This window comes from Meles meles, chromosome 3 (assembly GCF_922984935.1).
Source record: "Meles meles chromosome 3, mMelMel3.1 paternal haplotype, whole genome shotgun sequence".
Taxonomy (NCBI): domain Eukaryota; kingdom Metazoa; phylum Chordata; class Mammalia; order Carnivora; family Mustelidae; genus Meles; species Meles meles.
The window spans coordinates 159,994,065-160,007,434 of NC_060068.1; the positions used below are offsets into that span (position 1 = coordinate 159,994,065).

The following is a 13,370-nucleotide window of genomic DNA, read 5'->3' on the forward strand; positions in this document are numbered from 1 at the left end:
AAAAGTGATCTACGTGGTTTGAGAAGTAGAGGATAGCGTGGGAGGAGAACATGGGGTACAGAGAAACTGGAGAAAACACAGTGTTAGTATGATAAAAATATTTTGGATCATAAAGACTTTGGAATTACATGCTGAGGAAGCTGAACTTCAATGTATAGAAATGTATTTTATTTTTTAAAGATTTTATTTATTTGAGAGAGAGCGAGAGCAAGAGAGTGAGCATGAGCAGGCAGAGGGGCAGATGGAGAGGGAGAAGCAGATTCTTCACTGAGCAGGGAGCTCCACGTGGGGCTGGGATCATGACCTGAGCCGAAGGCAGACGCTTAACCGACTGAGCCACCCAGGCGCCCCTAGAAACATACTTTAAGAAAAGGAATTGCATGATCAAATCTAGTTAATTGAACCATTGTTCATATGCCCCATAGTGCCAGATATCTGCATTCTAAGATGTCTATCATTTGCTAAGCCAGATGACTCAATTAAGCTCAGAGTGAAAACGACATATATTCCACTCTACTTTAGCTTGATTTTGCCACGTTTTTGCTATTGAAGCCTGACCGCAGCTGAAACCTTGATGGAGAAGGGACATTTTCCTCTTTCCCTCCTCGAGTCTCTGCTCAATTCAGGTTTATTCTTTAGTGGAGGAAAGAATTGCTGATCAACATCCCGCAGACTTGGGCACAGCTGGCATCTGCAATACTTTGGTACGTGTCCAAAAGCCATGCAGAGAAGTGACATACCAGGGGGAGGGAGAGCTTCGAAGTGATTTCTCCACTCCCTGGAGAAGTCTCTACTCAATACAGTGGCAGAGGGTTTCACAAGCGAGCTAAGGAAAGTCATATCTGCACAGACATATAAACCTGCACCAAGGTTTCCATCCAAAGATTGAAGTTAGTCTAGTGTGTGATTTCTTGGGTCAAAGTATCTGGTAAATTTTTTCCCCCTATAAATACTATTGTGACCATAGTATTTGTTGCAAGGCTTGCATTTACATCACTCTCCTTAGGCAAAACTATGGATTTGTTTATCGATGAGTGTTTAGAGAGAGAAAAAATATCCCTATGCATTCAGGATTGTGGCTTATAAATGCTGTACCAGTGTAACTCATTGCTCTGGAGTTTCCCTGGTGAGGAAGAAATTTCATTTGGGTGTAATTTTGTCAGAGCTCTGGGAAGTGCTTACCACTTTTGACATGTGAGACATCACAGCTCTGGGAAAGAGCTGATTACCAAGTCATATTTGTTATGGCTTTCCAGGTGGCTGGGTATTTCTAAAGCATCTTGCATCTCATACAGCTGTACTCACACTGTTCCTTTAGAACGCTGAGTCTATATGATACAGCAGCAGGAGAAAAAGGACTGCCATTTATGCAGATGATTTATGCTTCGTAATTAGGAGAATCAGAAAGGCAGTAGATGCAGTGGTTCCACACAGTGGCTATATCGGATTATCCTTGGACCAGTCATTCTTCAACCATATTATTGTGGACAATTTACTAAGCATTTAAAATCTAATTTCCATAATCTGTAAAATGGGGTTAGCAAGAGCTCCCTCACAGGCATTCCTTTATGTTGTTCAAAGTTTTTTCACTGTGTGTAAAGATTTATCAGTATCTATCAGGTAATTACCTCTAAATAACTAATGGCTCTTACTAATGTATTAGCAAAGTCTGAATAACTTTCAGATAGCATAAAACCTGGGTATGTGTGCTGAAAAATAAGAAATTTATGAGTTATTGGAACACTTATTCCCGTCCTTTGTAAAGCCAGCTTCTATTCATTTGCATTCTTCATTTTTTGGAAGAGAGACATATCGTATCTGTAGTCTTTATGGAGAGTCAATCAATGCATTCCATTCATTGGTCTTTTTCAAGTAAAAACCTTTCAGACAAGTGGAAAATTTTTGTTTATTTCTTTTGCTCGAAAGGCAGTCCACAATTAGTTTTAAATTACTTATTTTCCTAAATGGAAGAGCAGATTGCTAAAATTTTAGCAAAGAAATGCACCAATTCTAACCCATTAAAAGAAGTTGGAGCTTTATTGAAATAATCCTTTAAAGACCACAGCAAAACATTTGTTAAATTGCTGTCATTACTATTAATTTTGATATCATTTTGACATATAGCATAGGGTATCTGGAACTTGACTTTATTGATGGAGTTAGTGGTAATTTACTTTCTGTAGTGCCTTCCTTGATCAATGAATTTAGAACTAGAGAGTTTACATTTAATTCTGTAAGCCTGTAAATCTGTGTGAGTGTTTAAGCGTTGAGCATTTAAATACAATTAACTGGCTGGAAAGAATTTGGCAGGCTTTGATTTCAACAACCATTTATTTGTTTGTGTGTTTCCAGCTGGGATTGTACTGTATCATACTGAATGGTATCGATCAAGTCAGTTGGGTGACTGGTATGAACCATCTGAAAATAACTTATCTCATACCCAGCACTGCTCAGCGCTAGATCATTTATCACTGTGCACAGAGCATGAATGTCTGGGACTATTTTGTTTCCTTTCTGAGTGATAGTACTTTGCTTAAAAGAATAGAACAGTTAGAGAAAATTATCAGAATTTCCTCTATGAAAATCTAGGTAGTCATTACAAAAATGACTGATCAGCCCTGAAAAAGGATTCAGGAAATCTAATGAAAATCATGATTAAAATGCTATTTCAGATTTGAAATCTAATGTACATGTAATATCAAAGAACAAGAGCAAGCAAGGGTCAGAATTATAAAAAAAAAAAAAACCTAATCAAATGAGCTACCTCAAAGTGATTATTTTATTAGTATTTATTACTTAAATATCCCAATATTATATTTCACCAAGCTGTCATGTAGCCTATGGATATTTGGGGGGAAATTCAGAGGGCATAATCATTAATCTTTTTTGAAGGAAGAAAATATCCTTGAGCTTGAATTCTCATCTTCAACATAGGTATCATAATACCTACCTCATAGGACTGTTGAGTATTGAGTGGGAAAACATGTCACTGGTTCCTGAGAGACAAGCACAGAGAACCTTACTTCCTTCTTTGTTCTTACACTCTTTCCTTGAAACACTGGGATTTCGTTTCTTTTTTAATACTGACCTGATCACTCAAAATGTACACTACGGCAAGAAACAAAAACACAAAGGAACAAAAATGACATAGTGAATGATTAAAGTCTACTTGTTGCTTATGGCCAAGCAGAGAAATGCAAATGAGATATAACTGGACTTTGTTCTGCTTGAAACATTTCCATGAATGTACTTATATTTTACATGAAAACAAGCGGAGGAAGGGAAAAGTTAAATTCAATGCTGGAAGAGCATCCATCAGACTGAACCTGATGTCAAGGCCAGAATGTGTCTGTGCTCCAAATGAGTTCTCAGATTTTAAGAATCTGCTCTCCAGGGTGCCTGTAAAATGGCTCAGCAGGTTTTGCATTGGACTCTGGATTTGGGCTCAGGTCATGATCTCAGGGTTGTGAGATGGAACCCTGCATGGGGCTCTGCACTGGATGTGGAGTCTACTTAAGATTCTCTCTCTTCCCCTCTCTATGCCCCCCCCATTATGTATTTATACATCTTTACCTCTCTCTCTCTGTAAGAAAAAAATAAAAAAGAATCTTGTCTCCCCTCAACTGTGATTATTTGATATAGGAGTTAATGAAATTTTAAGATAGCCCTGCCAGTTTTCAACAGAAGATTGAGTAGGGAATAGACTAAGAATATTTTAAAGACTAGAGGACATCAATGATGATTTATTCTACTAATTAAGTAATTTTTAGACCTTTTTAAAGGAAACACTATAGAATTTAAAGTCTTAGACTCTAAGGGTCTGTCAAAAAATTCTGGGCAACCCAGGACCACCTATGATGTTCAAGATAGAGGAGACCAAAACTGGGTTTGGAATACAGGAATTCCCAGGTGAGACTGGCAGGCAGAACAAAGTCAGATAAACTTAAAAAGCTGACCCACGTCATTTTTGTTACTGGTTTATTTCATTTAGGGACTTCTTAGGGCTTTAAAATGCAGATAGGTACTGTGAATTTCCAGGAAGGGAATCTAAGATGCCATGGTCACTAAGGTTGACCACAAAATGATTTTACTTTCTGGATGCCTATAAATGTCTTATAGAATTAAGTATTCTTCTATGGGACATAATTGATAAAATATCTATATACAATGCCTCTTGAGATAAATTCTTTCTACATCTCCTCTGCGTCTTGATACTCCTAACACTGGTGGAGATTTTGCACCTACTTGGAGAACATGTTGAATTATTAGCCATATTTGAATGAAAATAAATATAAATTTGTTAAAATATCTAACACGAATATCAGAGTAGTTGTACATTATCTTTTCCCATTCCTATGACCGAATTCAAGTGAAATTACGTTATGAGTCAATCAAATCAGTTTTACAAATTTGACTAAGTACTGGAAATAGATTTAACTGGTGGTTGAATTATGTTCTAATGAAAATGAGAAGTAAGTTGAAATATGCCTTAATTGTCCAATTACATCCTTTTAAAGTTATATATTCTTCATGAATATATAAATAAAAGTAAGGATAACAAAAATGTTCTGAAATAAGTACATATTTCCTCTAAGAAAATCTTGTATCTATACGTAACTCCCTCTGTAGCTCTCATTTTAACTATAACATTTTAAGGAAAAATTAAGGACATGACAAGTTTTATTAAAGGGCATTTAAACTAAAATATGTGCAGCTGTTTCAAAGATTAAAACAAACAAACAAAAAAAAGATTCAGAATTTCACTTCAAAATGTGGGCAGTTGTTTTCATTGTAAAAGAATGCTCTGGAAGGCTGAGTGGTCCTGCCAGAACCCAGTACATTTGAGAAGTCTCAGGGGAAGATTCATCCTCCAGGGATTTTCCGTTTGCTCTTCACTTCAAAGCAGTCAGGCTCAGCATCTTGATAATAAGCCAATGTGAACATCCAAACATCTGTAGTTTCTCCCTTCACACACTTGGTCCTTTTGTGCGTGTGTCAGACTATGGCAATGTAAATCATAGAGAAGATGTTGCCCTTGTACTTGCGTTTTAACTTAAGCCCATCTCTCACCGTGTCAGGTAATTGTATTTGTATTGCTTATTCATGGAATTAAATAAGTCACTCTGTAAAGCCAGACAGGGTCAGAGATTCTGGATTCTGCTGGTTTATGGAGAATAAATGGTAGCTCAGAAGTGACTTGCCTCATGGCACACAGTAGGGAAACCTTCCAGCTCTGGTCGTCTTCTGAGACTCTCTTTGCACCTTGAACTCTTCTCCACGTGCAGTTCAAGAGCTGTTTCCTGGCCAGCAACACTGTGCCAGGCTCGGTAGGGACGCTAAATCTGAATGTGCTACAAGTGTCTTTGGTACTAGAGTACCAAATGGTGTAGGTTTTTTTGTTTTTGTTTTTGTTTTTTTAACCAAAGATTTTTGAGAAACAGTGTAAGATAATTTATTTCTAATGATTATAATTCAAAGAGCTTTGGATGTATGTTTGCTTATGAAAGAATGCAAAGAACATAAAATTGAAATAATTTCATTAGTACATAATGTCTAACAAGCAAAATGACGTCAGGATGATTTTTTAAATTTATTTTTTCATTGAGGCATAAATGACACACAAATGGGTTTATACCTATGTTTGTAACTAGATGTATATCTACACATGCACATAAACTTACATCTATATCTACATCTGTATCCACCCATTATCATTAGTTTCTCAAGCACTTGAAAGCAAGTTATACACATAATGCTTCTTTACTCTAAATACTCGTGTGAATTTCCCCCAAGGTAAGGAGATATTTTTTCATTATTTCCATGTAACCCTCTGAATAGGATAGCCAACTTGCTATTTTTATTCTTTATTTTTTTGAAAAGACTTTATTTATTTATTTGAGAGAGAGAAACTGAGCAAGTGAGAGAGAGAGAGAGAGAGAGAGAGAAGGGGCAGTGGGGGGTGGGTTTCAGGACAGAGGGAGATGGAGAAGCAGACGCCCTGTTGAGCAGGGAGCTGAATGTGGAGCTCCATCCCTGGACTCTGGGAGCAGGGATCATGATCTGAGCCTAAGGCAGGCACTTAACTGACTGAGCCACCCATGCACCCTAGGATAGCTAACTTTTTAGAAGGCCAACTGAGGACACAAACATACCACACCAGTACTATGTGTGTGTGTGTGTATATATATATGTATATATATACATATATATATGTATACATATATATATACACACACACACACATATTGCACAAACACATGTACATATATATGTTATATATGTGTAACACAGGTGTATACATGTTACTTTATAATATGTTTATTTATATTTACACTTATACAATATACAATAAATATATAATATTTATTTAATAGATAATATATTATTTACACAGTATTTATATTATATATAATATATTATATTATTTATTCTATGTTCTATATTTATTTATTTATTATTATTAATATATAATATGTATATATGTTACTTTTAAATATATATGTTACTTTAACATAAACATATGGAAAAATTGTTTATTCAAAAATACATATATTATTCTGTCTTTTCTCTTACATCAATGCTATTATTTAAATAGGCCTAGCTAACAGTCTCAACTAGTAGTAATTAATATTGCTAATTAAAATAACATATGTGGGGGCACCTGGGTGGCTCAGTGGGTTGAGCCTCTGCCTTCTGCTCAGGTCATGATCTCAGGGTCCTGGGATTGAGCCCCGCATTGGGCTCTCTGCTTGGTGGGGAGACTGCTTCCCTCTCTCTCTGCCTGCCTCTCTGCCTACTTGTGATCTCTGTGTCAAATAAATAAATAAAATCTTAAAAAATAATAATAACATATGTGAAAATATAACAATATTTTATAATTTTTTTTCTGTCCTGTCAAATAGAAATTTATTTAACCTGCTTTTAAAAATTATTTATTTGGTATTTATATTTGATAGGCTATATTATTATATATTCTTAAAATAAATGGATTAAAGCATTTTTAAAAGGAGACCATTAAAACAGTAAGACTAATTAAATAGGTATTATTGATTCGTAACAAAATTAACAATGATGTGTTTCCTCCCCATGATACAGTAGGATACTTTTTCTCTTCTTTTAAATATTAGACTTCCGAACTGCCCACAGACTTTATAGCCTTCATAACCTTTCAAAGGTATTTTATCCTCTTTTCTTCTCTTTTCTTTTCTTTTTTCTTTTGATGTAGTAGTAAAACAATACCATCAAACAGAACATTCATTTTGACTCACAGATCTGCTTTTGTCAAGTGCATGTTACATGCATTCCCAGTATCAACTGAATGTGATGACTTCAGCCTAAATATACACTCAACAAAAGCTTTTTAGCATGAAATACTTAGATGTTTTTAATAAGGTGTTAATTTTTTAAAAGACGTTTACTGAGGTATAACTCCCATAACATAGAAGAGCAACAGTATTTGTTAACTATTTTAAAGTGTATATTTGTAAGGCTATGCAATAGTCATCTCTCTCTGGTTCCAAAATATCTTTAAGACCTCAAAAGGAAACCCTGCCCCACCAAGCAGTTCTTCATCATTTCTTCTTCCCCCAGGCACTCATCACTAAAAAGCAGATGCTTTTTGTCCCTATGGATTTACCTATTCAGGGATATATCATATCAATGAAGTTATATAATATGTGACCTTTCTGTCTGATTTCTTTTACTTAACAAAATGTTTCAGGGCTCATCTATATTGTAGTAGGTGTCTGTATTTCATTCATTTTTTATGATTGAATAATATTCCATTGTAGATATTGCCAAATTCTGTTTATCTATTCATCTGTTAATGGATATGGATTATTTCCACTTTGGGTTTATTGTAAATAGTACTCCTATATAGATTTAGGTATTTCTTTTTGTTTGAATACCTATTTTTAACTTTTCCCCATATATCTAGGAATGTATTTGCTAGATCATATGGTAATTCCATATTTAACTTTTGAGGAGCCACTAAACTGTTTTCCACATTAGCTGAAGCATTTTACATTTCTACCAGAATGTACAGTGTCCACTGTCCACTGTCACTTGTTATTTTCAGTGTTGTTATTTGTATTATTATTATTGTTATTACAGCTACAGTGGGTGTGAAGTTGGTATCTCATTGTCATTTTGATTTGTACTTTCCTAAGGACTATGGTTTTACACTTCTTTTCATGTACTTTTGGGGCATTTTTGTAACTTTCTTTGGAAAAATATCTATTCAGATCCTTTGCTCATTTCTAGATCAGATTATTTGTCTTTCTGTTGTTCAGTTATAGACTTATTTATAGGGTCGCCATCAAGAAGATAAGAGGCAATAGTTGTTGGTAAGGATGTGGTGAGAAGGAAACTATTACACATTGTTAGTGGGAATGTAAATTGCTCCAACTACTGTGGCAAACAACTGGTGTTTTCTAAACAATTGGTGGTGGTTCCTCAAAAACTTAAAAATAGATTTAGCATATGATCCAGCAATTCCACTTCTTGGTATATATCCAAAAGAAATGAACACAGGATTTCGAGGAGATGTCTGCATTCCTATGTTTGTCACAGAATTATCCACAATAGTCAAAATATGGAAATTACCCAAATGCCCATAGATGGATGAGTGCCTGGGTGGCTCAGTGGATTAAGCCGCTGCCTTCGGCTCAGGTCATGATCTCAGGGTCCTGGGATCGAGCCCCGCATCAGGCTCTCTGCTCTGCGGGGAGCCTGCTTCCTCCTCTCTCTCTGCCTGCCTCTCTGACTACTTGTGATCTCTCTCTGTGTCAAATAAATAAATAAAATCTTTAAAAAAAAAAAAAAGATGTGGTACATATACACAATGGAATATTATTCAGCTACAGGAAAGGAGAATATCATTCCATTTTCAATAACATGGATGGACCGTAACACATTATGCTAAACAAAATAATTCAGACAGTGAAAGCCAAGTACTGTATGATATAATTTTTGTGTGCAACCTAAAAAAGTGAACTTATAAAAATGGTACAATGGTAGTTATAGGAGATGGGGTAGGGTATAAGCATGATAGGGTTTAAAAGTACAAACTCGTAATAAGTAGTAAATAAGCCATAGAGATATAATGCATAGTGTAACAAATACAGACTCTGATAAATACTGCTACATTAGCAATCATATTACATACTAGTAATCATATTACATATATAAATATATCAAAGCAACACACTGTATATATTAAATATATACAATGTTACATTTTTCAGTAAAAGAAGACATATATTCTGGATACTAGACCTTATCAGGTGTATAATTTGCAAATGTTCCATTCTTATGAGTTTTCTTTTTACTTTCTTGATAATATCCTTTGATGCACAAAATTTAAAATTTCTGAAGTCAAATTTATCTGTTTTTCTATTTGTTTCTGTGCTTTAGGTGTTGTATCTAGGTCCATTGCCAAATTAAAGATCATGAATATATACTATTATGTTTTCTCTCAGAGTTTTTTAAATAGTTTTAGCTTTTATATTTAGATCTTTGATAGCTCTTGCAATGATTTTTGTATATGGGGTGAGGTAGGAGTAATACTTAGAAGTTCACTACTAGTGACAGCAGATTTTTAGGCTTGTAGGAATTAGTTCTCCAAAATATGTCCAATCTGCACATCTCAGGGTTGTTCTGGTGAACCAGCTGTTTTTCTCTCAGGTCCTTTGCCTCCATAAATCCATCATATGAACTATCCATTTCTACACTGAAGCACATGAGGTAAACTTCTTTCTCAGGAAAAAAAAATGGCTTTTAAGCACAGCAATAATTTGCACTTGTGAAATTAAAGGTGGGTTTCAAATAAATTCTATTTTTTAGTAAAGAAATTGAGAAATTCTTTAAGTTGGCTGCACTGTTTTGGTGACTTATTTGTGTTCTGAAACAATCTTATTTCCAAAAAGTGAATCTTTTTGGCTATATAGTTTTGTCATAACCTATAACCTACACATAACATTGAATAACTTAATATTCAGTCAGTTCATCATTTTCTAGCCTCCTTATGATCTTTTCAAATAATACCAAAATTTTTGAGAAACTAAACATATTTTTTACTGTAATCCTTTTAATAATTCTCATCCGCAGTGTATTTCTAGATTAGAAAAGGGCAGTTGCATTGCATGCATTTGAATGTTGCTGAGAGTAAAATTGAAAATTTCTCATCACAAGAAAAAATTGTAACTATATATGGTGAGAGATAGTAATGATACTTCCTGTGGTGATCATTTTGCAATGTTTACAAGTATCGAATCATGTTGTTCACCTGAAACTAATGTAATGTTATGTATCATTTACACCTGAATGAAAAAAATGAATTAGAGAAGGACATTCTTTACTGTTCAACATCTTGAAAATATGATGGTTCATCAGGTCAACATTTTAACTTAAAAAAGTATTTCTGGCAACAGTCATAGCCATCTTATAGGCACATGTCTGAGGAGATTATCTCCTTCAATTTCTATAAAGTCAAAAGTCCCATTACGTGCTTTCACATGTTTTGACGAAATTGAAAGTGACCCCCCAAATTGTAAAATCTTCAGTAACACAAGCAGGAAAATCACATGTATTTTAGCAGCACTATCTACAAGATATGCAAAACATTTAGAAGGAAATACATTCTCTTTGGTAAGAAGGATATAGGCTGAATAGAATTTGCCAAAATGTACATTTGCATTGTCTGCTGAATATACAAGTACATGAACAAAACCTAATTTTTAAAAAGATTATATATATATATTTTTTTTTTGAAAGAGAGTGAGAGAAAGACAGAGGGAGAAGCAGATCTCCTGCTGAACAGGCAGCCTGGTTCTGGACTTGATCCCAGGACCCTGGGATCATGACCTAAACCAAAGGCAGACACCAACTCAGCCATCCAGGTGCCTGAACAAAACCCAATTTTTATTTGGGTATGACACTAACAATTATTTGTTTAATGTTTTCTGAAAATCCTTATAGAATTTGAGACTATAATTTGAAATTTCTATTTAAAATCAAAATACTTAAGAGCTCAGGAGCATTATATTTTTTGCTGTTGCTATCATTCGATGCATCACTTGATAGAAAGTGTGATCCTTGCCATGATCTTAGAGAATCAGCTCTTCACTGTAGAGGTCTAATGCATCTATCATCAAAATCTCTCCTTTTGTTCACCCACATGTCAGTTTAGTTGCAACTTCTGGTACAGGGGATGTAAATGCACTCAGTTTCACAGATCACTTACAGGAACAATACAATAATGTGTTCCTGTGGTACGCTCAAATTAATTCAGTGCTCCTTTTTCCAGTTAAGCCATCATGTTCTTTTGGGAGATGAAAAGTTTTGATTGATTTAGGAAAATGTGCTACTTATCCTATACTCATTAGATTCATTCTTCATATTTGCTTTCACAGATCTTTCTGTACTATCCCCAGTCCCAATTTATTTTCTACATATTGTACTGTAGTCTCTCCTTTCCTTATTCACCTCCCTACTCCATTTGTGTGTGTCAATCTTAAAATAACACAATAGGTTAGTCTTCTTTCTCAGCAGTATTTGTGTCATGCTGACACAAATACTGTAATCATTCTCATTTTCCTTACTGGAGCACTTAGAAAAATAATCCTAAGACCCACAATGATGAAAACTAAACTAAAGCGATCCGGATACAAAATGCAACAGTTATTCCACAGGAAATGTCAAAGCTGAACTGTTGACTTCATGATTCTAACTCACGTACATGGCACACTTGTCACAACATTCAGAGTGAAACAACAAGGGGCACTCCAGAATCAAGACTCACAGAACATTCTCATTATCAATGGCAAAGTATGAAAACAACACGAGCAACTATGGGTAATCTATGTTGTGATGCAGTTGCTTTCTTCCTCCATTTTTGGGCCCATGGCCTGGGTTTTTTTTAATCCCCTCCAACCTCCTATACCTATCCTAAAGAGCACGTGGACTTTTTCAGAGACTTTTTGTGGCTGGGGAGAAGCTTCCTATAATGCTGCACTTCCTGTGGTAATATCTCCATAGTCCTGGGCGTATTAGGACAGGTAGTTGCACTGTCTTCAAATCAGGTCAAGCTTGATATGACACCACCATTCAATTCACATACCTCATCCACATTTTCTCTGTTTCTGTTGACATCCATGTGGACAATGTTTCTTTTTCCTTTCTGGTCCTAGGTCCAATCCAGGATCATGTGTAGTGTTTATTTGTTATGCCATTCCAGTGTTCTTAATGTGGAACTCTTTCCAGTTGCCCTCTTCTTTCAAGACCTTGACAGTGTCTTTTCTATTTATAAAAGGAATTTATTTGATGTTTTCCTCATGATTAAATTTAAGCCATGTATGTTTTGCAGGAATCCCACAGGACTGGTGATGTGTTAGTCTCAGTGCATCACACCAGGAGGCACACACTGTGAACCTCTCCTGCTAATGGTGGTGGTGACCTGATCATAAAGTCAATTTTGTGTATGCGAAAAATTCCACTGGAAAGGCATTTTCCAATTTGTAGTTGCTAAGTATTTTACCGAAAGATACTCAGAACCTAGGCCAATATTCTGCTCTTCATAAAACTTCCCCCACCAGCCTAAAAATCCATTGACCATTCTTGTGTGAATCAACAGCCACCATGCATCTTATCTAATCGTGAATTTGTATTTCCACCATTTCCTTTGTAGCTATTAGTTTTCTTTCTTCTATAAGGAGATCCTTTCTCTTTTCTTGAAACTTTTAAAAAAATTTGTATCTGTATGGCTCATGGATTCTTGTTTTAATCCATGAGTTGAATTTTGTTACTATCATTATTAATTTTGATGCTGAAATTGTTTTATTTTAGCACTTGAGCCCTTTCTTCATCCTTTTGACATATGGCCATAATTTTTTTGGCACTTACTTTTTTTGTTTGCTTAAAATTGTGCACGCTCATCTTGTGTTTTTCCTAACTCAGCCATGAAATCAGGCATTTCTCTCATAAGCAGTAGATTCTTTTAATTAAAAAAAAAGTCATTTAGAAACACTTGTGCTTCTTTTAGCAAGGAGAGATTTAGGAAATAAATATATACATATGTATGTATCTGTATCTATTTCTCTATCTATATATTTATTTATGATTAACAACCTGAATTTCATACTGATACTATAAATTCCAGTGCAGTATCTCAGAATTTTCCCCAGTATGTGAACATGCCATATTTGTAAATCCTTCTCTGACATAGAAGAACCAGGCTTCTGGTACCCTCAGTTTACTTACAGTATTTGCTCAATTCCTCCTCACAACTTTGGTTGTTGGATACTTCATCACTTCCACTCACTTGTTACCCACTCCCACTTCTACCTTCTTATATGTTATATATATCACCTCTT

General features: G+C 35.1%; 1 pseudogene; it reads right to left on the reverse strand.

Moving 5' to 3' along the window:
* The window catches only part of LOC123939304, a 29,870-nt pseudogene extending 17,716 nt beyond the window's left edge, over positions 1 to 12,154 (reverse strand).
* Between the last annotated feature and the right edge of the window lie 1,216 nt (positions 12,155 to 13,370).